A 7,700-nucleotide genomic window follows, 5' to 3' on the forward strand; every position below is an offset into this window, starting at 1 on the left:
TTAAAAAAATTCCATATTTATGATTATGCACCTTTGTATTTTTATAATTTTTTCTAAATTCTGCATTTTTAGTATTTTTTTTAAATCTTAAGTATTTTTGTGAATTTCCCAAAATAATAAGTATGTATGAAATGTTCGATAACTTTCATTTGAGGATTTCAGTTTGATAGATATATTTATATTTAACGTCTTATGTATATTATCTGTATATGCAGATTGTTTGAACATATGCAAATTGATTGACTTCATAAGTTTGAGCGCGTCGAATGGATTATGTAGTGACCACTCAATAGGGTCTAGTGCCACAACTCACAAACCCATGACATTTGGCTTCATATAATATATTAATTAATTTTATGTTTATTAGTTTTCATTATTATTTTTTGGATTATATTATGTATATATATATATTATATAGGGTGTTTTTATAGTAGGGGCTAGAAAAAGAGCCCTATCGGTAGGGCTATTTTGTGTTCCCGACGTGAACAATTTTCAACTCTATTTTTTTATGATCGTGTATATTGTAGTTATTTTGAGCATCATGCAAATTTTCAGAAAATTCTGAATAATTTATAGTACCGAAAACTAGGTTCAAACATGCTGTTTTCTACGCGTATAAAATAATAATCACAAAGAAAAGTCCCTTTCCCCATATACTCGACCCCGACTCTTCACTCTCCTCATTTCCCTCATTCCAGTCGCATGCGAGAACGAAAAACCCATTGTCCCCAGCCACGGTAATCACCATCTTCACTCTTTTTATGTGTTTTTTTTAATCTTCTTCCACATTAATACTTTAAATCATATATATATATATTCATAAAAATGATTTATTTTGAAGTTTTAGGGCAAACGTGAAGAAATTTTGAGTGAGTTTAATGAGGTTTTAACGTATGTTTATAGGTTTTTTTTTTTTTTTTTTACAATTTTTGAACGTTTTTTTTAATATTTGTGGAGAAATAGAAGACATTTTCATGCTTTAAAACATGTATTGATCTCTTAAACATCACTTTTATGTTTAATATTTCGAATTTTGGGATATTAATTGTAACGACCCAAAATCACTAATATGGCTTAAGGGCCCTGATTAGTGTGCAGGGAATGCATAATTGGCTTATGAGTGAATTTATTGATTTAATGCATGGTTATATGATAGACATGCTTGTATGATTATATGAATGTAAATGTGGTTAAATGTTTTATCTTTGTGAACCACATTATTATGTGGGTAGATTTGCAGAGTGCGACTTGAGGCGATCCTAGGGAGCTAGATAGCGGGAAAAGTCACAACGGGGCTTAATATTTGACCTTGGGTAAGTCAAGGGTATTTTATGTATCGGGTAGTTATTTAGACTATCGGGTTATGGAAATAAATATATGAAGATATATTTGTGGATAGAGAGCTTAGACGGTAATATTGGGGAAATTTACCGTTTTGCCCTCGGGGACGTTTCCGGTACCCCGAGCCTCGGGATTAACTTAACTGGCTAGGATTAGACTAAGTTAATGAAAAACAGAGGAATAAAACACAAACCGACCCATGCTCTCTCTCCTCTTCTCTTCTCTTTTCTCTCCCAAGAAACTACAGAAAACCTAAGGGAATCAGTTGGGAAAACTCTGTGTTTGAGCTGAATTCATGAAGGCTTAGCTTAGTTCAGACTAAGGGTCACTCAATCATGATTAAGGTAAGAGTTGAATTGTGTTTTTGGATGTTAGAACTCTAAGTTTTTGGCTGAATATTAAGGTGTTTATGATTTTGATGTTTAAGGGCTAAATTGAAGATAAGTGCTTGGGTTTTAAGCTCAGAGGTTGTCAAGGAAGTGGTTCAGCAAAGGAGGTAAGCTTCAATTCATAATTTAGAAGTTTAAATTTGAGTATTGCATGACTGGTTTTGGTGTTTGAGTTGCTGGGTTTCATAAATCAAAAATGGAACTTTAGTAGGTTTTTAGCTGAATTTCTGTTGGATTATGTTGTTAGAGTCATGATAAAAGTTTTGTGATTAATGAGTTTTGAGTTAGGGTGATTTGGGATGGTTTTAGATGGGGTTAGGATGCTAGAAATGGTGGTTTTTCTGGGCACGAAGGGAAGGGCCGCACTCTGTTCTAGAGCATCGCGGCCCTACGAAGCAAGAGAGCCAGGGAGGCTCGGCCAAGGGAGAGCGCCGCGGCGCCCTTGGGCAGGGCCGTGGCGCGTGTCTGCTTACTGAGGGCCTTGGGCTCTGTTTTAGGGGCGGGCCACGGCTAGGTTTCAAGGGCCGCAACCCTTAGGTACATTCTTGAACATTTGGAGATTTTAAGCGCGGGAATCTAGCCTAGGGTGCTCGGGATCGATTTCACCACCGTGCTTGGTGGAATTCGATGTCCCGGAAGCTAGTATTGTTCCCGGAAACCTTTATTTGAATATTAATGGAATCCAAAACCTTGGTTGTGACTAGGTGTTAAAGCTAGGGCTCGGGAACGTATCGTACTCGAGGAACGTCGCTCATAATCTGTGAACGCAGAAATTAAATGTAAGAAAACTGCACCCTGTTGTATATTTGTAATGGGACTAAGGGTTCCCTGTTATGTACGCTTGAAAGGATAGTATTAAGTCATGTAAACAGTGAACCAACAACCTAAGAGTGCCAAGGGTTACACTAACGCACAGGGTGCGACTTGGCCACTGGTAGCCGAGGACAGCTTATTATGCACTGAGCTCGGTTTATGCGGGCCGGAGTTAGTGGGGTAAACAAAGGGTGCGGCCTAAGTTGTCGGCGCTGACTATTATGTGACTTAATTGTTATTTGTGATTGGTTGCGTTGTTGGTTCTGAATAGATGCTGAGTGGTTAATGGGAAAAAATATTAAGTGTTTGATCATGCTTAAAGAATTGATTATCTGTTATTGTTGGTTGTGTACATATTATGTTTTCTTGCTGGGCCTTGGCTCACGGGTGCTACGTGGTGCAGGTAAAGGCAAGGACAAGCTTGACTAGCCCTGACTTGGAGAGCTCTGTGCTGAATGTACATGACCAGCTGCTCAGCCACCACAGTTGGGGAATAGGCAGGGATGTGAGAACCAGAAATGTCTATTTTGCCTTAGTATGACTGATGGTTGTCTGTATTTTGGAGTTTCTGTAAACCAACTTTTAAACTCTGTTTCTTTTTGGGATCCCATGTATAAAACTATTTAATTATATAAAGTGTAACTTTTGAGACCAAAACCTTTTTAACCCTAGCACATTCATGGTTAGTGACACGTTTTTAAATTAATGACTTGATTAGCAAGTTCTGCACCTTTATAAGTACACAGTGTAGCGGTCTTGGCTATCCAGGGTGTTACATTAATACCTAATGTATTTGTTTTTTAATAATGTTAATATTAATTATGTTAATTATTTACAATATATTGTTTCTTTCATAATTTTTTATATTATAATATTATTTTTTACATAATTTTTTTATATTATTTACATAATAATTTTTTTTGAGTTAATTTTTGTTAATTATTTTAGGAATCCAAATTTATTATTAATTTATCACTAATTTTGTAATTATGGTTTAGTAAATTTAATTTTAGTAGTTTAACTAATTTATTAGAAAGTTGCTCGTTAAAATTTGAGTTTAATTGCTTTAATTTAATAAGTAATTTTGAATACTCTAAATCATACCATTACCATATTTAGTAATCATTGTTTAAACTTTTATTGTAGGAAATACTTGTTTGAATTTGAAGTGTGTTGAAAATTTTGAAGCTTAATTTTGAAGGTGAGTAATAATTACTACTTAATGGTTTATTTTTCTTTTTGATATTATACAAACTATTGTTAGAGGAGTTTGAATATATTATATATTCATTCGTAGTGAAGTAGGTTATGAGATAAACTTGTGTGTTGCGGCATAACAGAAGGTTGAGAACATGTGTGTCTTAATGAAGTAGGTTATGCGAATTTTGCGTGCTGTAGTGGTTCATTGCCGAAAATTATGCATGTGTGATTATTGTGTTTGTTTAAATTGAATTTGTATGTAGTAATAATTTGGGATATGCTATAGAAACAGATGAAACTCAGTCCAATTTTTTTTTAAGATTAATATATTGATTGTGCATGAAAGTTTTAAGAAAGAATTATTTAACTTAAAAGTTGTGTTATTGTGGACTGTTAATGATTTCTCGCCATATGATAATCTATCAGGGTTAAGCACAAAATGTTACTTGGGATGTCCAATATGTTGCACTAACACATGGGCTCGTCGTCTACCGATGGACAGAAAATGTGTTATATGGGTCATAGACGATATTTGCTCCTATATCATCGTTATAGGAAAAAAAAAGTCATGAATGTGGTTTTTATGTATTAAGATACATTTATGATCTTGCAAATGCATCAAATCCAGTAGAAGTTATCAAGAAGAAAGTATGTTATATTTTATACTATTTTTTAGAAAAACGATATATAATACTTAATCATCTAATCTATATTTACTTGTCAATTTTGTAGTGGTTTGACAAAATCGTAATCAGTGTCAAGGACGACCTACTCCCACTGCAAATCGACTAGTGAACATGAATGATGTCATTTATTTATAAAATCTAATTTTTCTTATATGTAACTTATACTAACTTGATTTGTATGTTCTTATTAATTTTTTTTATGTATGTATACTAATCTACTTATGTAAATATATATATATATATATATAAATGACATATTTTAATTAATCAAGATATGTGAATGTTTTTCTTAATATTATTTTATACATTATATTTATTTAGATGATAATTTATAAAATTAGGTATATAAGAATATGTTATATATTATATTATTATATAAAACTTATTTATATATAATATGGTATGTTATTTTAAAAAATTTAAATATAATTTGGTATTGAATATAATATTATTAATATAATTTTATTGATATTAAAAAAATTTAATTCGAAATCAAATTATATATGAAAAGAAAACAAAAATAATTATATATTAAAAAAAACATTTCAAAGCGGTTTTTTCGTGAATTTTTCTCTGCGGTCAAATACACTACAGTTCCCAATATTACTTCAAAAACCGCAATGTATCAAGGAAAAAAACTGTGGAGAAAACCGTATTTTGTAGCAGTGAATGTTTTTAAAATGTTGCACTTTTATACTCAATTTTTTTTTCAGTGGTAAATGTACTCAATGTTTTCAAAACCTTGCAATTTATACCCAAACATTTTTTTAGCGGTAAATATACCAAATGTTTTTAAAATGTTGCACTTTTATACATTTTTTTTACTATTTTGAGAAATAACAAGAAAGTGTGGAAAATATAGGTTATTTATTATTTTTTAAATTTTAAATTAATTTCACTTCTTTATTCTTTTTCAAAATAATTAAAAAAATAAGATTTTAAAATTATTCAAAAAATTTAAAACTTATAATTTTTTTTGAAAATATAAGTTTTTAATTATTTTAAATAATTTTTTATTAATTTGAATAAAATATTTATTAATTTTTAATTTAAAATAGTTATTTTGAGAAAGAATAAGAAAGATAAAATAATTTAAAATTTAAAAAAGAATTTAAAGCCTATATTTTCCTTTATTTTCTTATTATTTCTTAAAATAATAAAAAATAAGTATAAAAGTACAATATTTTTATAAACATTGGGTATATTTGCCGCAAAAAAAAATTGGGTATAAAAATAAAACATTTTAAAAACATTAAGTATATTTACCGCAAAAAAAAATGGGTGTAAAAGTATAATATTTTAAAAATATTATGTATTTTAACCGCAATTTACTCTTTTTAAAATATGAAAATATGTATATATAAAATGTAAATTTAAATGAAAATTAATTTTGAAAAAAAATGCTTAAGTGAATATTTTGTATTGATTGAATATATATATATTTATTAGTATTATTGATACAAAAAGAAACTATGAAAGTTTAAATGAGTATTTAAGTAAAATAACATAATCGTAAAATTATACGATGATGGTATAAGAAATATGTAGAGCTGAATAAAATAGTTATTTTATAAATAAAAAATTGGTTAAATATATTTTAAATATGACAAGAGGATGTAATTTATTTATTTATAAAACATAGAAATTTTGTTATACATATAATATGTTAGTTTTTTTTAGTGAAATATGTTGAATTTGTTGTAATCAATAAAATATTCTTTTAAAAATTTAATAATTAGATACTTAAATTTACAAAATATTACATCATATTGCTACTTAAAAAAATAATAATAACACATGCCTTGCATATAATTAATATAAATCTTCTTAAATATTAATGCTACTCGATTGAATCTTTACGTACTTAATTCGTTGCACCTTTGCATAAGGGTACTATTAATTAATTATATATATAAGAGTGTTACTATTTTATATATTAAGGTGTCTAGCAACATAAAATAAATATGTGGGTCCAATATTAAGTTGGATAACCTCGGTAATTCTCTATGTAGAAACGCTGAGCTTAGTAACTTAGTACTCAAACCAAAATATCCGATTAATTACTAAAGTCAACTTATACGGTTTTTGAATTCTTAAAGTCAAATTCATCAAAACTTAAACAATGGATCATTTTCGACGATTATGTATTTCATATATATAATTGTCGAAAATGATCCATTATTTAAGTTTTGTTGAATTTGACTTTAAGAATTCGACCCGAGAAAAGTAAGCTGAATGAAATAACTTGGAAACCTGATGCTTTTTAAATAACTAATTAATTTTTATATATATATATATATATGATAGACCAGTACGATCACCTTAATACGCATAAAAAGAAGAAGAAAAAAAATATTGCCAACTTTCTCTAGAATTATATCATTTCTTATTGTGAGAAAAATGGCAGGAAATAATTCTCTGATGATTAGGTCTATTTTGAGGACCCTTCTCTTAGTCTTTGCTGTGATTTTCTATCTAATATTGATATCTGATGCAGCTCGAGTGCCGCCGGTACCAGGTAAGTAATTGCTGATTAAATTAGTGGGAAATTAAATTAAATTGAGGGATGGAAATATTCTTTCATATTATTTATTCTATAGTTTTTAGAGTACTTTTAAATAATTATTTTTAAAAATAAATAAATAATCACTTGATGACGATTGATCATGCCTTTTTGTGTAATACTTTATTATTGTAGTCGAAGATATATTTTTCATTAATTTGTAATGGTTTTGTGAATTAATTGAACAGCTGTAGCATGTCCCCTTTGTGTCTCATGTTGCGAACCAGCACCCAAGGGCTCCTGTTGCCGCTGTGGTTGCTGAAACTCATGGACAGAATATATTGCTCTCCATTGTATATTACCAATACCGGTACTGTATTAATAAGAAGGACATCATATATACATGGACTCTACTATGTATACCATGATTATAGAATATTTAAGGAATGTCCTAATTCCGCAGACAAGAATACTCATGTACTTTCGATCTCTTTGTAATAACAGGGTTTACTTTAATTTGGTTTAATGTTTGTTCCAACTTGGAGGATTTGAATTATATATATTTTCAATTTAACTCTATGCACATGAAAATGCTTTTTATACTGGTTAAAGTCAACTAGTATTTTCCTAGCTTTCATGAAGAAAAAAAACTCAAGGGATTGGCCATATATATATATGAATTTAATTGAGTTTAAAGTGAGCTGAACTTGATTTATCTATTGACAGAACTCATTTCGAGATATAAACACACGATTAAATTTAGTTTTA

At 29.4% G+C, this 7,700-nt stretch overlaps 1 long non-coding RNA gene across 1 annotated transcript; it reads left to right on the top strand.

Annotated features, from left to right (window-relative positions):
- The first annotated feature begins 6,741 nt into the window (after positions 1-6,741).
- LOC133780446 (uncharacterized) lies at positions 6,742-7,470 on the top strand. Its single transcript, XR_009869321.1, has 2 exons — positions 6,742-6,947; positions 7,181-7,470. It is a non-coding gene; the product is annotated as an uncharacterized LOC133780446 (long non-coding RNA).
- Positions 7,471-7,700: the final 230 nt, after the last annotated feature.

The sequence above is a fragment of the Humulus lupulus genome, chromosome 5 (genome assembly GCF_963169125.1).
Source record: "Humulus lupulus chromosome 5, drHumLupu1.1, whole genome shotgun sequence".
Lineage (NCBI taxonomy): Eukaryota > Viridiplantae > Streptophyta > Magnoliopsida > Rosales > Cannabaceae > Humulus > Humulus lupulus.